Below are 19800 nucleotides of genomic sequence, written 5' to 3' on the forward strand. Positions count from 1 at the left end.
GTAATAGACACATCTTGGGGAGTCTCCCATCTTGTACACTTCACCTGCCTTATTGCAGGCTAATGTGGATGTATGTATGTGGAAGAGAGCTCAGAATTCATCAAAGAAGGGGAAATGTGCCATTACAGGTTACCATTGCTGACCACTGCATCACCCGTCATATAATACCAGCAACAGCCATTTCAAGACTGTTCTCTGTTTTGTGAATGAAAAGGATTGTTCTTTGTAAACAAGTCTGGAAAGGAAGATGGCAGGTTCTAGGTTGAGGCATATTACATACAGGCATCTAACACTAAAAATACGATGACTAGCATGGAGTAGGTTAGCGTAGTGTAGTTTAGTGTAGGCCCTGCCCTAAAAGAGTCTACCTTGTCGTGGTGGGCAGGCTTGTCATCTTTTGGTTAAGACCAGACCAGAACAGACTAGAAAAAAATAGTTATATGTCTATATTTCTAGAAAAAAAGATACAGACAGCTATAGTTCTGAAGAAGTCCCCGAAGTGGGCGGGACAAAATGCGTAAGCTGACACGTGCCTACCCACTCTCTCTGACATCCACATGCCATCTCCACATGCTGTGGTTCATATGTAGACCTTTCACAGCCATACATCTATTCTTGAGCCGTTTGCTAGGCTTGAACTTGAGGACTGGCCACCATCCACGGGAGTGCAGGCAGATTTTTTGCTGGACTTGGACGTTCCATTGTTATTTCAGCCTTTATAATCACAGGACCCAGGGGTCCTATCAGACTGTGAGTTATAGCGATTTGTGATGCTACTTTAATCATATCAGTTGTACAGATCACGGGCTGGACTGGTCATACGAGTTCATGTTGCTTATTTACTCCTACAATATCCTCTATCACATAGGTTGGCTACTGTGTACTATAGTACTGAACTCCCAGTTACAAGCTGACCATCCTCACTCCATGGCTGTCATTCCTTCTCTGGCTATCAGCTGATTGATTTCAGCAGGTTTCATCCATTTTTCTCATGCAATACCTTCCATTGCCTTACCTTCATTACGGCCTCCATCCATCTGGTTCTGGTCACACAAGAGTTTATTTATACCACGTATTGCATGGACTTTGAGGCTTTTGCCCTGTACAGTGACTTTATACCTTGTGATCCTCTTTGGCCAACAGCCATGTCCACACTGGCCTTTGCATATTGCTATATATTCTAATGCTATCTGTTTATGCATTGATGTTTGTTGTTTAGCTGTGTAATATATCTATTTGGTTGGCACTTCCAGGAACCCCCGGTGTGTGCAGTAGGCTTACTCTCCATCTAGTGGGTTTTGGGGGGTTGGGGGTGTCAGTGGGCTGGTACTATCTCCCTCAGCTTCTCCTCTCTCTTTTGTGAGTGGGATGGTGGGATGTGAGGGTCCTCTATCTAGGGGAGGAGTTCCTTGTGGGGGTATTGGGGGGTTGGTTAGGATTGGTGGGGTGGTTTGGGTCAGGGATTGGGTGTTGGAGGGTTGGGTCAGGTTAGTCCCAGTGGACCGACTCCATCCTTTGTCCATCCCTGATGGTTCCCTCTTTATATCTCGGGGGGTAGAGTCCTCTGTCATGCAGGATTATCATGTCTCCGATGGCCTATTACTGTTTATGGTGCATAATAAATTTTATTTGAGGTTAGTTTTTTAGGTGTGCGGTCTTTTTTCTTCTTTTTTTTGCAGGTTCTAGGTTGAGGCTTATTACAAACAGGCATCTAACACTAAAATTACGATGACTAGCATTGAGTAGGTTAGCGTAGTGTAACACAGCTGATCACATGACAGAGCCGACGTTATCTGCTCTTTACAGTGATCGGTGATCCACTGTGTCCATCCCGAGGGCGTGCATGCGCAAGTAGAGTGGGAGGACGTCACCCTATTGAGCATCTGTGGGGCATCCTCAAATGGAAGGTGGAGGAGTGCAAGGTCTCTAACATCCACCAGCTTCGTCATGTCATCATGGAGGAGTGGAAGAGGACTCCAGTGGCAACCTGTGAAGCTCTGCTTAACTCCTTATCCAAAAGGGTTAAGGCAGTGCTGTGAAATAATGGTGGCCACACAAAATATTGACACTTTGGGCCCAATTTGGACATTTTCACTTAGTGGTGTACTCACTTTTGTTGCCAGCAGTTTAGACATTAATGGCTATGTGCTGAGTTATTTTGAGGGGAGGGCAAATTTACACTGTTATACAAGCTGTACACTTACATTGTAGCAAAGTGTCACTTCTTCAGTGTTGTCACATGAAAAAGATATAAAAAATATTTACAAAATGTGAGGGGTGTATATTTTTTTTTACAAAGTCCATACTTCTCTTTTAAAATAGTTAATTTGATTTCTTCAAAGGTTACACTGGAAATAAACAAGTTACTACATTTTACTTTTGCTCACCACTTTCTCCAAAAGTTCTCTGTATATTTTGATGACACATTTACCTAAATGTCATATTACTTCAATCAGTTTTAGAAAAACGGGACTTTAATGGTATCTATCAGGTGTGTAACTGCAGATCATGGTGCCCCAATGCAGAATTTTGATGCAGCACCCTGGTGGCCTCCCTGCTATTGTTGATCTTAAAGTTGTTCTAAAGGCTTAAGGTTTTTTACCTTCTTGTATTGTATGCATGAAGCTAAAAACCCTTCATTGTGCAGCAGCCTCCCAGCTCCCCTAATGTTCACCTGAGCCCGATCTCTGTATAGCGATGTGCATAGGAGACTCAGCTTTCCTGGGCCTCTCCATCCTCATTGGCTGAGACACAGCAGTGGGAGCCATTGTCAATCACAGCTTGTGAGGAGGGAGCGGGGGGTTCGGCTGAGTCCCGCTCTGCTGTGTCTGATGTAGCGCCCTCTAAGTAGCTAGGTTGTTATTTCTGTAAGACAGAGGCTGGGTAGCAGCCTGGGATGAGTCAGCCTGGGAGTGAGGTAGTGAGTTCACCTCAGGACAGGCTGGGAGGCACTACAGGTCAGGGCTTCTGGAGCCCTCCCACCATTCCAGAAACTTATAGAAGTTTCTGGAAGAGGGGTGGAGGAGGCCTAGGTCTGCATGTTTAGGGGAACTTGGCTAATCTCCTGGCAGAAGGCCAGGCAAAGTGACCATGGACAACCCTTAAATGTGGCAGAGTTTGTGCAGCAGTAGTGTGTTTGATGGATGGAGAGGAAGGTGGGAGTGTGAATCCTGGGAGGGGGCCCCAGGGAGGGGAGCCTACCTACAGGTTGTTTGCTGGACAAAAGTATCTCCACTCCACCATCTCCGAGGGAGGACAACCTGTCAGCTGGGAAGCAGCCAGCCCAGGGTAAGGCCTGAAAGCAGCTTTAACTCATCAAACTGACAGGACAGTGTGAGTACTTTTACACCCCCTGGGCTAGATAAAAGGAGAGAGTGGTCAGGTGCAAGACCCAACTAGTTAGTCAGTTTATTTATTTATTGCAAGTACTTATATAGCACCATCAATTTACGCAGCGCTTTACATATATATATATATATATATTGTACACTCACATCAGTCTCTAACCCTCAAGGAGTGTACAATCTAAAATCCCTGAGATTCATACATACACATACTAAGGCCAATTTAGACAGGAGCCAATTAACCTACCAGCATGTCTTTGGAGTGTGGCAGGAAACTGGAGTACCCAGAGGAAACCCACGCAGGCACAGGGAGAACATGCAAACTCCAGGCAGGTGGTGCCGTGGTTGGGATTTGAACCAATGACCCTAATACTGCCAGGCAGAAGTTCTAACCATTTAGCCACATATTTGTGGTGTTACTCAGTAGGCAGCTTGTGCATGCATTTTAGAGGTACATCAGTTAATTTCTAAAGGGCTCATGTTGTGTCTCCACACACTAAAAAATGCACCATAACACATACACCACTGAACACCTGCGTTGCATTGGGAAAATTAAGGTCAGCAGCATTTTTCAGTGTGTAGATGCTCTTTAAGGATCCAGAGGAAATAGGTGGGCACAAGCAGAGACAGGAGCCAATTAACCTACCAGCATGTCTTTGTAGTGTGGCAGGAAACTGGAGTACCCAGAGGAAACCCACGCAGGCACAGGGAGAACATGAAAACCCCAGGCAGGTGGTGCCGTGGTTGGGATTTGGCCCCAACGACCCTAATACTGCCAGGTGGAAGTACTAACCATTTACCCACTGTGCTGCTAGATCTTGGAATCTTGCCCAGGGATACCCTCAGTGGAGCTGGGTCAAGAGGGGGACTCATCTGGGGTCTGAGGAGGTACACCAAGGGGACTTCAGTGCTCCTTAACAGAGACAGTGCTATTTTTGGATGTACAGCTTTTGTACAGTGTACACGTTGTTAAGACATTTGTCCTCAAGTTTGCAGTTCCTTGGGCATCCAATATACCCCTAGACCCCATCCAAGTTGTTCAGTCCTTAATAAAAAACAATTAAAAACAAGCTCAAAGTCTGAATTACTAACTCTGTGCATGTGAAGATGTGGGAAAAATGCATGTTGCCTGACCGTGCAAAGCTTACGGGACCCAAAACTCAGCATCCCCTGAGGATGTAGTGCTACACTCATGAACGCAGAGAGTGGGGCTGGGGAGCGAGCTTGTACCAGAGCCCCTATAGCAAACAGCTTGCTGTGGTGGCACTTCTCAGGTGGGGAGAGCCAGAAGTGCCGACAGGGAACCCAGGAAGAGGAGGATCAGAGCTGCTCTGTGCAAAACCACTGAGTAGAGCATGTAAGTATTTTATTAAATATATACTGTATGTACAAAAAAAACAAGCCTTTAGTTTCACTTTAAAATAAAGCATGTCTATATTGAAGTGAGGTAGTAGGACTAGGGACCAGTTCTGTGGACAGAAGTTGTCAGGTAAGAGGGGTATCAGTACATAAAATTAAAGAGGTCCTTCAGTCCCAGACCAAAAAAAATAAACGTCATCAATTACAAATACTGTAGCTGCTGACTTTAAGTAAGTCCCTGGCTTATTAAACCCTGGCTGGTTCTTCACCAGTCTTTGGGCCCCAGGCACCTCCATGCTAACTGTGGGAAGCCGGGTGTGACTCTGCAGCTTTGCAGGCAGCTCCCCACTACACATGCTTGTGCCATGCTATGCCCTAGAGATGGTCCTGCAGCCTTTTGGGACCTGTGACGTATTCCAAAAGGTTGCATGCAGAGAGGGTGGGAAGCTGAAGCGGGAAGTGTTAAAACCAAGTCCCCACAGCCCCTAAAAAAAGGAAAGTGTCTGAAAGGTGAGGAGGGCAGGAGGAGGCATAAAAGTGGAACTTCTTTTTAGGAGTTAAGTTCTGCTTTAACTTTTAACTTTCATTTTTCAGCCAACTATCCTGAATGCAGCAGCTCACTAGTCTTTTTCAGTATCTCAGATCTCAGGGCCACAGTGTAAATTTTAAGCCCTTGTAACCCTTCCACCACCACAACAAGCAAGTGCTGAAAGAGAAGGCCTACTAGTAAGTAAAAAAAAAAATCTCAAACACAAGATTTGTAGTAGCAACACTAATGACCATTATAATATTCTATATTATGGCATAATTGTTGGTATTAAATCACACTACACACATTTGCAAATACTGTATATGTGAAAGCCACAGTGCCTTGCCAAGGCTCCTCTGTATACTGTGGTCTTAACTCATCATTTTGAGGTTCCGAGTTGGAACAAATATAGCAATGAAAAAATGAAGGGTAGGTTTGCCTGGAGGGAGCCAACTCCTTAAAGGTACAGGAACACATCAGACACCCAGCAAGCGCACAATGGCAGCTGAAAGCATTCAATGTGTCCCCGCATTAAATTCAATTGTGCAGATAAATGCCAACCACCTTAGAAGAGGTTTGGCACTGCGGCTTTCACATACATTTGCAAGTGTGTGCAAAAAAAGCTTCTCTTTCCGTGCAAACTGTTAGACAGGGCTAAATTGGTTTTGTTGCAGGCTAGCTGGTAAGTGTGCTGGAAATTTTCTGTTGTTTGTAATGTGCAAAGCACCTTCCATGTGCTCCTTACTGTAAAGGCTAGTTATAGATTGGGATGGTTGTCATTCATCTGCACATCTTGCCAGTTTTTTCCTGAGGAGACACTCTGGAATGCTTGCTTTAGACATAAGGAGTTAATTACAGTGCTGACCCGCAGTGGCGTCTCGAGGCAGGTGCGGGGGGTGCGCGCCACACCAGGTGACACCTACCGCATGGGGTGACACCGGACCTGCTCCACGAAAAGGTAACTTGTAAAGCAAGTCGACAATCCCCACAGGATGGATCGGATCTGCAGATTGGGGAGCATAATGGATAGGACTCCGATCCATTATGCTCAATCCACAGATCCAAACCATCTTGCGGGGATCGTCGGCATGCAACCTATACGGGATGACACCAGACCCGCTCCACGAAAAGGTAAGTTGTAAAGAAAGCCGATGATCCCCACAGGATGGATCGGATCTGCGGATCGGGGAGCATAATGGATTGGAGTCCGAACCATTATGCTCAATCCGCAGATCCGATCCATTCTGTGGAGATCGTCGGAGGGGATCTCACCAAGTGTTATCGCACCGGGTGACACCAACCCTAGGACGCCCCTGCTGACCCGGTTTCTCCTTACTGCACAGCCTGCAAAGGGGGATTTGTTACTAGCAACAATAATGCTTAAATCTCCTCCTGTGTGTCTGATGTCAGCTCTTTTAACTGGAGACATCACAGGGGATACAGAGTCGGTGTCAACAGAAACCTCTGCAATCCTTAATAATAAAGTACTGGGTTTGTGGTATCTTCACATATACACCAATTTTTAATGTTGAATTTGACTTAAGGACCCCCCTAATAGGTCCCCTTTTACTCCCAGGCCCCATATCAGCAGCATGGGCTAACATGGCTATTGTTATACCATTGGTACCCACAACTTTATAATCCATGGCATTATTTGAAATTCATAACCCACAAAAACAGTAAAAATGTTTGGCTGATAATTATTGCGATCTTTCCTTTTTTCATCAATGCCAGCACTGATTTTCTGAACTACTTTATACAGTGCAATATGTTTCACCAAGGCTTTTCACCCATTTTGTATGTGTATTAGGCTGCTGAAAATCATCTTCTCATTCAGTGAGTATTGTGACGAACGCGGTGCCCGACCCCTGCCCTTCTCACCAACTTGTGACAAAGCACCAGCCGATCTCACACCGCGCTGTCACTTGCGTAACAATGCCACTCTCAGCTGCACCCTGCACAAAGATTTTCCAGCTCGCAGGACCACAACCAGGGGCAGACTGACATCTCATGGGGCCCCTGGGCAATAGGGGATCATGGGGCTCCTGTGTCCTTGCCCAAACTCAAAAAAGCCTATGAAAAAGGTACCAGGGGCATCTCATGGGGCCCCCTACTGACCCCGGGCCCTCGGGCAGTGCCCGAGTTTCCAAATGGTCAGTCCGCCCCTGACCACAACCTAGGTGCCAGCAGCCTCAGAGCGATGGCCACTGGGTTAAGTTAATTATGCAATTAACCCTTCAAACTCCAAACTGCCACCAGATAGCTTTGGGACTATCAACCCTTCACAATGTTAGCAAGAACAAACATGAACAATAAATGTCTGTAACACACACTGTCACCAGAGACAGGTATATTAAGAGGGTTATTATATACAGTAGCACTTTTCAAGAGACAGGGATTCTTTAGTTTGCATTAAAAGTCTTAGAGATAATTTTAACACTTTTAAAAATAGAGTTTATTAATGAAAAAGTCAAATGGTGCAATTAAATTATTTACAGAAAAAGATGTTACAAAGAAATAAAGAGTACAATAAAGTAACAGAGAAAAAGGAAAGGAGGTAAGAAAGCAGAATACTTGCAAAGTCCTTGGTTTTAGCAGAGTCCAATTGTCCAAGCAAATAACGTTGCCTTGGCTCTCTTGGGTGTTTCTTGGTTGATGGTAAATGAGAGCTCCCCTACTAGATCTGGTCAGTCCCTTTTCTATGATATCAAAGAGGTGTTGCCTGAGAACAACTGACCAATCATCCGGTTTAGGGGATGGGTGCTAGGAGGTCACCAAATTTATTACCAAGTTCCAACTACAGTTTCATACTAATATTAACAACTTCCAATATGTGCAGGTGGTATTCTAGCAACTGGCAGATTATTATTCAGAATTATATTTAGATCCCAGGGATACCAAACACAGCACAGCATACCTTTGTCACCCAGGAGGGAGGAGACTGCTTTCTCCCCTTCCCTATGTAATACCATAGTTATGTATGACCTTGATTTGTTCAGTATGATATTCCCCATTCAAATATATACCCAAAATTAATGTGCCCTGTTCCTGTTGAATTCTATTAATTGTATGTGGAATTGTTACGTTGTGGGATAGACGTTTTATGGCATGCTCTATATTCCTAGAGCCTTAAAGGTCACATGTGACGGCTTGACTGAGTTATTATTGTTTTACGATAGGGCAGTGGAAAGTGTTTTTCATGGTTTGTGGAAATAGACATCCTGCCTAGACTAATTAGCTGTTTACAGCTCTGGTCAGGTCTGGACACTGCATCTTTTTGTGTTTTAATTAAGATAAGAGGTTCTTTTGAAGTTTGTTAAAAGTTTAAGCTACAAATTCCATAGTTTGCAAAGGGGGGGAGGCAGTAGGAACACTGCTCATGAGACTTTCACACGATGGCTTTTGAGTACAACTTCCATGTCTTTATTGCGCACAATTGTTACAGGTATCACTGTGCAAATTCATAGAGCAACCTCTTTGTCAACACTCAGAGCCCATTCACATTAGTGCGTTGTGTTAACGCTCAGTAATGCACAATTATCAGTGTTGGTGCAATGTGGTGCCATTCATTCTGAATAAAGCAGTCAATCTTTCTAGTGCATGTGTTTTAAAATATATGGACTAATTAAAGTATAACTAAAGGCAAAATGTTTTCTTTAGTTTTAGATAGAGTGGAGATGGATTAGAACACTTATCACTTTCTATTGCTGCCTGTGCCCCCTGTTAAAGAGATTCACCCTCTTTATTTTTGCTGTTTATCATTATCATTGAAAGTGAAAATAAAAGAAAATCCCAAATTTTGGGTTGTCCCCAGAAAAGTAAAAGATGGGAAATCTTCCAATAGGGACACTAGTTCTGGTTACCTGGGGGTCCCAAAGGAATTCCCTTAATTTGCATGGATTTCCTTTTACTTCCTGTTTAGCTATGGGACAGGAAGTGAAGGTAAATCTTTGCAATGGGACACAGATGTCAAAACAAAAAAAAATCTGGCAGAGGTTATTCCTCCCTTGCTCTATCCAGTATGAAAAAAAAGTTGTGCCTAGTTCTACATTAACCTTTTATAAGTGCATGGTGCATGTCACATTATGCAAAAGAAAGTTATTTAGTCTGAATAGCATCCCATTTTACATGGAATAATTAACCGCCTGTAAATTCTCACTGAATGTCACATTGTGTGTTACGTAGTCATTCATTCTGAGTGGCACCCCGATGCACCTTGTCAAAGGGCAGTGCCTGTCTGTCAAGCACCTTTTTTGGTTTGGTTTGGTGTGTTAGGCCACCCATTTCAATGAATGGACTGCCTTAATGCACCACACATTTAGACATGTGCACTGTGACACCTCAATGGTGTGAATGAGCTATTAGGGACATATTGGCAAAGCACTGAATGTGACACTCCAAGTATTTAATGATGGTTAATCATTCCCTGTACTTTTAGGCGCTTGGACTAGGGAGAATGACTGCTTATTGTATAGGTCACTAGATCTTAGTTTCGAGCTAAGTAAAGCCCTGTATACACGTTGAAAATATCGGACGAATGATCGTCCGTTTTTTTTTGCATGCTAGTATCATATCGAAAGTGAAGAGGTTACTAAAGTTACGAAAATTCTTGAATAAAAATTCAGAAGTGATGTAATAGAATGTAGCACTACCCTCTTAGGAGTTGCTAAAGATTTGGGTCCCCCTATAGTCCTGCACAGTCAGGCAACACGCATTTTCTTCAGACCTTGCACACTGGAGTTAATAAACAGTCTTTGAGCTTGGTTTTTAGGTTTTATTAAGGGGTTTGAACTTCGATGGAGTTGAGAGGTGTATGGGATGCCCAAGGAACTACAACTTGAGGACAAACTCCTTAGCAACTATGTACAAGTCTCTATACAGCAAAATCTCTTCTTGGAGAGTTCTCCTGGTGTATCACCCCAGATCCAAGATTAATTCTTTTCTTCACCCAGCTGCCTGAGGGAATCCCTGGGCAAGAATACAAGAAGCTGCCACTTTAGATGAAAGCAGTCCCAGATGAGGAGCTAGTCAGGTTTCCCACCAGAATGCTCTCTCCCCTTATCAGGCCCAGGGGGTGTAGGATTACTCACTCAGTCCTCTCCAGTAATACATGAACATAAAATATGCATCACTAAAAATTGGATATTAAAATAGATAATAAAATGTACATGATATACGTGTGCAAATGAGCAACATAACTTAGTGCTGAAACCAATGATGTAAAGCAATCTCAAATATCCTGAAGGAAAAAGGTGCATATAGTGACAATAGTGCCAAAGCCAGTCTATTCGGTCGTATTGCAAAATGATAAAAACAATCCGTGACATCTGTGGCTTAGAAAGTGAATGTTGATTGCACTAACCAGATAGCGCAATTATTGCGCATTGGAGTAAATAGGACCTACTCCTGGTCATCTGGATCTGGAGCACTGCAACGTGGCTCGTCACCAGGTCACCAGCATTCAGGTACTATGCGTCCAAAGGTAGAAAGCTCATCATCAGGTATTCCGTCATCAGCCACCAGAGGAATGTTAAGCCGCTCTCATATGTCAGGAATCACCTTAGGGGGGGCTCGCAGGACAAACAAGCCCAGAAGAGAGGTATCCGATAGTGTAGTATTTTTATTAAAGGATGTAATATAAAAACAGGTAAACAACTTACATAAAATATCAAGATGGCCACCGGTCGTTCATAAGGACCGTGCGGGCTAAGGTCACTGTGTGGGGGCACCTTTCTGACGCGTTTCGTGTAAGTACACTTTTTCAGGTGCCCATCTGACCACAAAACTTTCTCCCACTCCTTCTCTGAATCATTTAGATGTTTACTGGCAAACGTCAGACTTTCACATTTACATGTGCCTTCTTGAGGAGGGGGACCTTGCGGGCGCTGCAGGATTTCAATCCATGGAGGCATATTGTGTTACCAATGGTTTATTTGGTGACTGTGGTCCCAACTGCCTTGAGCTCATTCACAAACTACTCCCAAGTAATTCTGGGTTGATCCCTCATTTGTCTCATCATCCTTACCCCATGAGGCGAAATCTTGCTTGGATCTCTAGACCGAGGGCAATTGATGGTTATTTTGTATTTCTTCCATTTGCGAATAATCACTCCAACAGTTGTCTCTTCTCACCAAGCTTCTTGCTGATGGTCTTATAGCCAATTTCAGCCATGTGCAGGTCTACAATCTTGTCCCTGATGTCCTTTGACAGCTCTTTGGTCATTTGCCCATAATGATGGTGAGGTTTGAATGGAAGAAAGAGATTCTGTGCACAGGTGTCTTTAGGAGCACCTTCTTAAATTGACAGGACTAATCTGTGGCCCACATGAGCACATAGCCAGTCTGTAGGAGCCAGAATTATTGTTGGTTGGTAGGGAATCAAACACTTATTTTACTCACTGAACTGCAACTCAATTTAAAGCATATTTTTTTTTCTGGATTTTTGTTTGATATTCTGTCTCTATCATTTAAAATATACCTATGATAAAAAATGATAGACCCTTCATTTCTTTGTAAGTGGGAAAACTTACAAAAGCTGCAGGGGATCAAATAATTGCATTCCCCACTGTATACCCAGGTCCAGCCAACAATTAAAGTGATCACTTAAAAGTGTCTGGAAACCTATATTTTTTTAATAAAAACATGTCACCAACTTACCTGCTCTGTGCAATCATTTTGCACAGAGTAGCCCCAATCCTACTTTTCTGGGGTCCCCTCTGCCAAGTGCCCCCCATAGCAAGCCGAATGCTATGGGGGCACTCATGCAGGCTCACTCCTAAGACACATCTGTGTGTCCATTGACACACAGAGTAGAGTGTTGCTCGGCTCTGCCCCCTGCTCTCTCCGCACTGGCTGCGATTGACAGTTGCCAATGGCTCCTGCTACTGTCTCTGAGGGAGAGAGCCTCAGTGCTGGATCGAGATTGGACTTAGGTAAGCATGTTGGGGGGGAGCTGCACTCGGAAGGTTTTTTTTACCTTTATGCAGTAAAGGCATTAGGTTAAAAAAAGACCTTCAGCCTCTAGAATCATTTTAAGGAGAAGAAAAGATGATTATTAATTTTTAATTTTATAGCCACCGTTTAAGTTCCAATTTCCAGAAACTGTTAGTAAAAAGCCTGCATAGAGTGTCTTAGTGCCCATGATTGGACTTTATTACTATTGCAGCCATTACTAGCATTACTAGCACCTGAGGGGCTTCTTTTGAAAACCCAGGGACTATTGATTCTAATGGGAAACAAAGAGGTGCTGATTTGGTGCAGACTGAAGAGTGCTGTAAATGCTGACTATTATTATTAAGGTAGGCATACATGGACGGGCTGAATCAGTCTACATTTAGGCTGTGAATGGCTCTGACAACACCACCCAGGTTGATCAAATCAACTGAGTTAGGTGGAAAATATTCCGTCAAAGAGTGACTGCATCCTATCAGATGCATGCCCTATTCAGGTATTCAGACAGCCGCGGTTGCTGTGGCTGTCTGAATACTATGCTTGGCATGTAGTGTGGAAGTAGAAATCGATTGCTTTTCTCTCATTCAATCTATGGAATGAATGAGAAAAATCTAAATGTGTATTGCTAGCTTTAGTGGAGGGGGATTTTGCTTATACCAGCTACTGTACCTAAATAAAGCAGAGAGTGATTAAAGATCTTTTGAGGTTTTAAGACCTGTATATTAGAACACTCAGAGCAGCTAGCTGTACTGTGTCATTGTACAGGTGTGTAAGTCTGATAACCAGTGACTAAGTAGTAAGTGTTTCTGCTTCAGAATGCAAAAACAGATCCTCTCTGAATGTAGCAACCAGCCCAGAAAACCACATCTGGAATATTACTTCCCTCTGTATTTTATTGTATGAGTAAAGCAAGCCTTAAGATTTCTTTAAAAAGTTTTATAATAAAGGCCAGCAGTCTAAAAAAAGAAATAAAGAGTTCAAGAAATAAATTACAAAACACAGCAACCTATAACAACTCAACTCATTAAAATGACTAACGTAGGGCCAACATAAGCTAGATTCTGATCGGTTATCAGTTGGCAATTGTATTTATTTCTTTGCTTCTTGCGTTGGTTTATTGAATAAAAAGGTTAGTCTAGCAGGATGTTAGGACAGAAACCTCAAAAGCTTGTGTTGTTTTACTGCAGATAACCAGGGGCGTATCTGCTGCAAGGCAAACAAGGCGTTTGCCTAGGGCAGCAGTTTTCAGGGGGGAGGCCCTGCCCCCAAGCAGAAGGGACAAAGGACCAGGGCTTGGCAGGTTAGGAGAGCTTGGCAGGGCTCGGGCGGGAGGCAGGCTCAGGTGGAAGGCAGGGTTTAGACAGGGGTGGGCTCAGCAAGTTTTGAGCAGGGGAAGGTGGGCTCGGCTTATGTCATCTTGAGTTAATGGCAAGCCAGCTGTCTTACCCTCTCTGTGCCTTCCCGGAGCTCTGATTCCCTGTTGTACCCACTGCCATCATTAAGATCCGGCAAGAAGCCCAGAGCCGGACTGACCATTGCAGCTATGCTCCGCTTACCCGGCCTCTCTGCAGCCAGCCGGCTGTCTATTCCATTCACTGCATAGGGCCGGAGGGCGGAGCCTAGAGGTCAGCTGACAGTGCAGAGGGGGTGCAGAAGAGGAGACCATCGCTGCATGGCAGGTATCAGTGCAGCCGCAGACACCACGGACCCCAGATAAGGGCCCCTTTACTTGTCAAAGAGAGTCTCCCCCTCTCTCTCTCCTCCCCTCTCTCTTCTCCCCCCTCTCTGTTCTCCCCCCCCTCTATGTTCTCCCCCCCCCTCTCTTCTCTCCCTCACTCTCTCTCCCTGTCTCCCCCTTTCTTCCCCCCTCTCTCTCCCTGTCTCCCCCTCTCTCTCCCTGTATCCCCCTTTCTTCCCCCCTCTCTCTCCCTGTCTCTCCCTCTCTCTCCCTGTCGCTCCCTCCCTCCCTCTCTCTTCTCCTCACTCTCATTTTGCACAAGATAAAAGTAGTCTGGGGGCTAACAAGCCTCTGGATTACTTTTACAGGCGGCGGAAGGGTGTCCCTCCCCCTCCTGCCACCGACGCCTTTACCAGGCTCTACCATGCAGTCCCAATGCAAATGATCAGACTGATCTGTGTCTGATCGCATGCATTGGGAGGCCAGAGGAGAGATTTGGGGTCTAATAGACCCTAGATCTCTCCATAAACAGGAACTGTCATGGCGTATGCTATCACAAGGGATGTTGTTCATCCCTTGTAATAGAAATAAAGTTGATCAAAAAAAAGTTAAAAAGGTACAGTGTACAAAAAAAATGTAAATAAAGAAAAAATAAAATTAAAAAAAAATGAAAGCACCCCCGTTCCCCCATGCTCACAGGCACATAGGTCCCTCACGCATATGTAAATGGAGTTCGCACCACACATGTGAGGTACTGCCATGAAAGTCAAAGTGAGAGTTCTAGCACCAGACCTCCTGTGTTACTCTAAACAGGTAACTTGTAAAGGCTTTTAAATTTTGCCTATGGAGATTTTTAGGTACCATAATTTGGCACCAAATGGTATACCATGACTGGAGTGGGACAAATTCAGATGGTGGGGGTTGCCCGATTTTAGTCTTTCTGGGGAAGGAGGGGACGCCCAATTTTAGTCTTGCCTAGGGCAACACAAAACCAAAGTACATCACTGCATATAACAATTCATCTTATAGAATGAAATACTGAAATAACAAAACATCATTTTTTTCTCTGTACTTTCCATTAAAGTACTGAAGTATTAATTAAAGTATTAACCACTTGCCTACCGGGCACTTATACCCCCTTCCTTACCAGGCCAATTTTCAGCTTTCAGCGCTGCCGCACTTTGATTGACAATTGCGCGGTCATGCAACATTGTACCCATATGAAATTTTGATAATTTTTTTCTCACAAATAGAGCTTTCTTTTGGTGGTATTTAATCGCCACTGGGCGCTTTACTTTTTGTGCTATAAATAAAAAAAGTGCAAAAAATTTGAAAAAAAAAAAAAGTTTGTTTCTTTTATAAAATTTTTCAAACAGGTATTTTTTCTCCTTCACTGATGTGCGTTGATGAGGCAGCACTGATGGGCACTGATAGGCGGCACTGATGGGCACTGATAGGCAGCACTAAAGGGCACTGATAGGCAGTACTAATGAGGTGGCACGGATAGGCGGCACTGATAGACAGCACTAATTAGGGGTCACGGATAGGCGGCACTGATATGCAGCACTGATAGGCGGCACTGATAGGTGACACTGATTATGGGTACTGATAGACGGCACTGACTGGCATCACTGCTGGGCACTGACTAGCGGCACTGACTGGCAAAACCCCTGGGCACTGACTGGTGGCACTGACTGGCAGCACTGCTGGGCTGCACTGGTGGGTGGCACTGGTGGGCAGCACTGGTGGGTGGGCACAGGTGGGTGGCACTGGTGGGCACAGGTGGGTGGCACTGGTGGACACAGGTGGGTGGGCACAGGTGGGTGGCACTGCTGGGCACATGTAGGTGGCACTTCTGGGCACAGGTAGGTGGCACTGCAGAGTGGCACAGGTGGGTGCACTGCTGGGCACAGGTGGGGGCACTGCTGGGCACAGGTGGGTGCACTGCTGGGCACGGGTGGGCGGAGCTAGTGGGCGCACTGCTGGGCGGAAGTTGCGGGTGTCACTGCTGGGCACCGATCATCAGGGCACTGATCATCAGTGCCCTGATGATCGGTGCCGATCCCCGCTCTGACAACTGCCGGTTCTCGGCAGTACTTTCCTCACGATCTGACAGCGTGAGGAAAGTGCAGCCGAGAACCGGCACTTGCATTTCCATGTGATCAGCGTGTCATTGGACACCGCTGATCACGTGGTAAAAGGCCGGTATGATCGGCCTTTTACCACATCTCGTGATCAGCTGTGTCCGTAGGACACAGCGATCACGGAGATCGCCGGGTGCGCGCCCCCTGGGGCGCGCAGGAGAGCGCGTTCTGGGAGGACGTCAGAACTGGCCGGCCGCGGTGAAGCCGTCATTCGGCTATGCGCGGTCGGCAAGAGGTTAATAAATCATCCAGTTTTATCTTGAACCAGTGAATAAGGTCTTATATAAATATGTCTTTATAAATATGACAAAATACATACATTCATTAACAAAAACAAACTCAAAAAATCGAGTAAGGAATTACATTTGCATTGCAGTACAGATACAATCCCAGCATGCATTCAAATGACAATACCTTTTTTTTACCACAGTGCAAAAAAATGAATGCATCTACGTTGCAGCAAATTGATTCATACATGTTGACTGCCAACACGTGTATATCTTGCTTACTAAATTGCGATGGCTTTCTCAACTGCCTTGTAATTTTTACTAGGATTATAAAACAGCCCATCACAATAGATTGACAATTAAACTATTCAGGCAAGGGGAATTAAACAATAAATGCAAGGGGAATTCTGACAACTGCCATACAGAGGCTATTGTCAAGAGATACTTTGAACCTGTTTTGAGTTGTAATTAAGCTGGGTAAAATCAATGGTGGAGTTAAATAGAGAGAATAACAAATTAACAAAAATCATAATTGGTTGTAACAATATCAACTTTCTGTGTGCTGATTCTCCAGTTGATTTTTCATGTCTTAAAACAGACAAAAAGGTAGTTTCAATAAAAATAAAGATGTTTCGGTACACAAAATGGTAAAATGATGTAAAACAACTTCATTAAAGTGTCATATGAAGTGATTAAAGAATGCTGAACTAACTTAGCTATGATGGCGAGGGGAATGTGCAAAGTGCTAGGTGATAAATGAATTATTATGCTTTGGCCCCTCCCAATTCCATTGGAAACATTACTAACTGCTAGAGGCACCGAGGGCAGGACAGCATACCATGAGCTAGGACGGCAATGCTTACAAAGTATTGGCATCCTCTTACCATCACTACAGCAGTCTGGTTGTTGGGATATTACCCTAATAAGTGACATGCTCAGGAAGGCATAGCACTATTCATATCTTGCTGCAACTAAATACATTTCACAATTAAATTAACAGATTCATTTGCTAATTATGATGAGCAAAATACTCAGGAAAAATTACATTAAACCAGGAGAAAAAGTAAAAAAAGAATGAAAGTACAAGGGTCTGAATTATGGTAAAAAAATATATTTTCATATTTTAGTGCCGCTGAAAGAAAAATATGTCAAATTGCTCTGGGTGACATACACATTTTTATACACGAGGACCATTTTAAGTGGTTTCAGAGCTAAACTATTTTACAGTACATGATACTGTAAAAATAATACACATTCATAAATCACAACTCTAACTACACGTACATACAATTAATTTTGCACTCATTTAAATCACACAAATATATTACTAGAATTAAAGTCAAATATCTATTAATTGAACGCCACATAGTTCAACTAGAGACGTCGCTTTTGTCATTGAGGTTCTTCTTAGTTTTGTTCATACTAATTAGCATGGGAATACCCAGTGTTTCTGTCATGGTCATCATTTTCTTTATTTTGTTGTGCTTCTTTTCTTTACCTCTAAAAAAAAACCAAAAAAAAACCAAAGGTTAAAATATAAATATGACATAATGCATCTTGGGAGACTTGTTTGTAAACGCCATGTTTGAATCATATTTATAATTGCAGTGTGTTTGACACAGTCTAAATAAGCCCCAACTTCTATTCCACATGTGCCGAATCCATCCCTCCAGGTCATTTCATGTGGCCGTCAGCTGCAGCACCCCCCTAGTCTTTGCCCCCACCTTGCCTGAGCAGTCAGTAACTGGAAGGGAGACAGAACCCCTCAGCCAGATCCTCCGTCACTCTGTGCAGCCAGGGACAGGCTCATCTCCATCCCCTCCTCTCCTGTCTCAGCAGTCAGTAGCAAAGAAGAGGATTGAGCTCCTCCTACAGATCCTGTGTCTCTCTTTGCAGCTTAGGACAGGCCATCTCCACCCCCCACCCCCTTTTCTGTCCCAGCATTCAGCAGCAGAGAGGAGTACAGACCTTCTTTGCCAGATCCTGCATTTCTCCATGCAGCCATGGACAGGATCGTCTCTGTACCCCCTTTCCCATCTCAGCAGTCCACAGTAGAGAGGATGACAGATCTCCTACATATGCTGTGCCTCTCTGTGCAGTTGCAGCATTCCCTCGTTTCTGCCTCCCCTGGTCTCAGCATTCAGCAGACTCCAGTCCTTCTCCAGACCCTACCCTTTCTGCTTCCAAGCTCTGCCCCAAGTTTATTCCCTGCAGCAGCAGTAAGGGGGGTGCACTGTAATGCAATGGAGAGTGGGGGACTCTTGACTTCTGATGGTGGGGGGCTCTTGACATCTGATGTAAGGGAGGGTGGGGAGCTCTGGACATCTAGTCTTACAGGTACAACTGGCCCTTTGAGGGCAACCATAATGCTGATGCAGCTAGACATGCTGATGCGGTTAGACACCCCTGTTCTATTCTATTTTCTCTCACTACAGAAGCCTTGGCATTGGTGTAAGACATGAATTAGGGCAACACTTTGGCTAGCATACATATTGAACCACTTGACTTTCGTCTAGGCTACAGGTACTCAGTGTGTAACAAATCTGGCCATTCATGGCAATAGCCAAGTTAGGTAGATGTAGACAGGCCAGGAGGCTACCAAGAGTCTACATTCGTTCAGACGTTTCTGGATGCCCTCTAGCCATAAATAATTTATTCAGACAGTTCTGTATCTGCGTGGCAAGCTCTTGCCCTGGAAAAGCAGTCATTAGCCTACAAATAGACCAGTTAAAGACAGAGGGCCTAAAATGAGCTTTCCCTGTGATCATCTGCACATACAAGAGGCTTTTTAAATACTTAAAACGAAACTTCACTCTCTCAATCAGCATGGACTATTTCTAATCCTTATGCTGCTAGCATTAGTAAAGTATATCATATTTACTTGTTTTAACCTTTTCTTTTTTTGTATTCCTTCATTAACTTCCTGGTTTCCGTGCCTAAGGAAATGATGTCATGCATCCCAGGAGTCTTCAGGAGGGGAAGGAGCTCAGCCAATGCCTGAGCGAAGGACAGATGGATTCCAGGAAGTAACTGCTATGTGAAACATCTGCCCTTACTCAAGATGACCACTGCCAGAAATGCCAGGAGGTGTTTTTCAAAATGTTTTCTTAGCAAAATAAAGCATGGAGGCATGAATGGATGGAGGAGTTTGTTTTGAATATTAAAAATGAATTGTATAGCATTTTTGGTTTGTGGTGCTCAGATGCAGTGCAGTTCCACTTTAAGTTGGAATCTAAGCATTTGAATCTGAGGTTTAAATCGTCTTAACTTACCCAATCTCCTTCACCTTCTGAATAAACCAGGGCAAGTTAGGTCTGGAGTAAAGAATCTTGCCTTCTTTTGTGATAAACCTGGAAGAAATACATAGTATTTGAGAACACTTCATAAGTGTTTATTAGCATTAAGATATAAACAGCAGATATGCATATAATCAGAAACTGGCTAGTTTTTGCTCATATCAATGTAAACATTTGTTAAAAGTTAATTCTACAAATATACTGTATGAATATAGCACAAAGCACAGCACCTACCCTCCCCACAATGCACCACTTAGGACCTCAGCAGCCCAT

General features: G+C 44.1%; 1 long non-coding RNA gene across 1 annotated transcript in view; it reads left to right on the forward strand.

Moving 5' to 3' along the window:
* LOC149467726 (uncharacterized) overlaps positions 1-19370 on the forward strand; it is a 34338-nt gene extending 14968 nt beyond the window's left edge. The window contains exon 3 of the long non-coding RNA XR_016311858.1: positions 19173-19370. This is a non-coding gene — a long non-coding RNA (uncharacterized LOC149467726). The remainder of the gene's footprint in view (positions 1-19172) is intronic.
* Positions 19371-19800: the final 430 nt, after the last annotated feature.

The sequence above is a fragment of the Staurois parvus genome, unplaced genomic scaffold (genome assembly GCF_062004578.1).
Source record: "Staurois parvus isolate SC_StPar_1 unplaced genomic scaffold, SC_StPar_1.0 ptg000102l, whole genome shotgun sequence".
Taxonomy (NCBI): Eukaryota; Metazoa; Chordata; class Amphibia; order Anura; family Ranidae; genus Staurois; species Staurois parvus.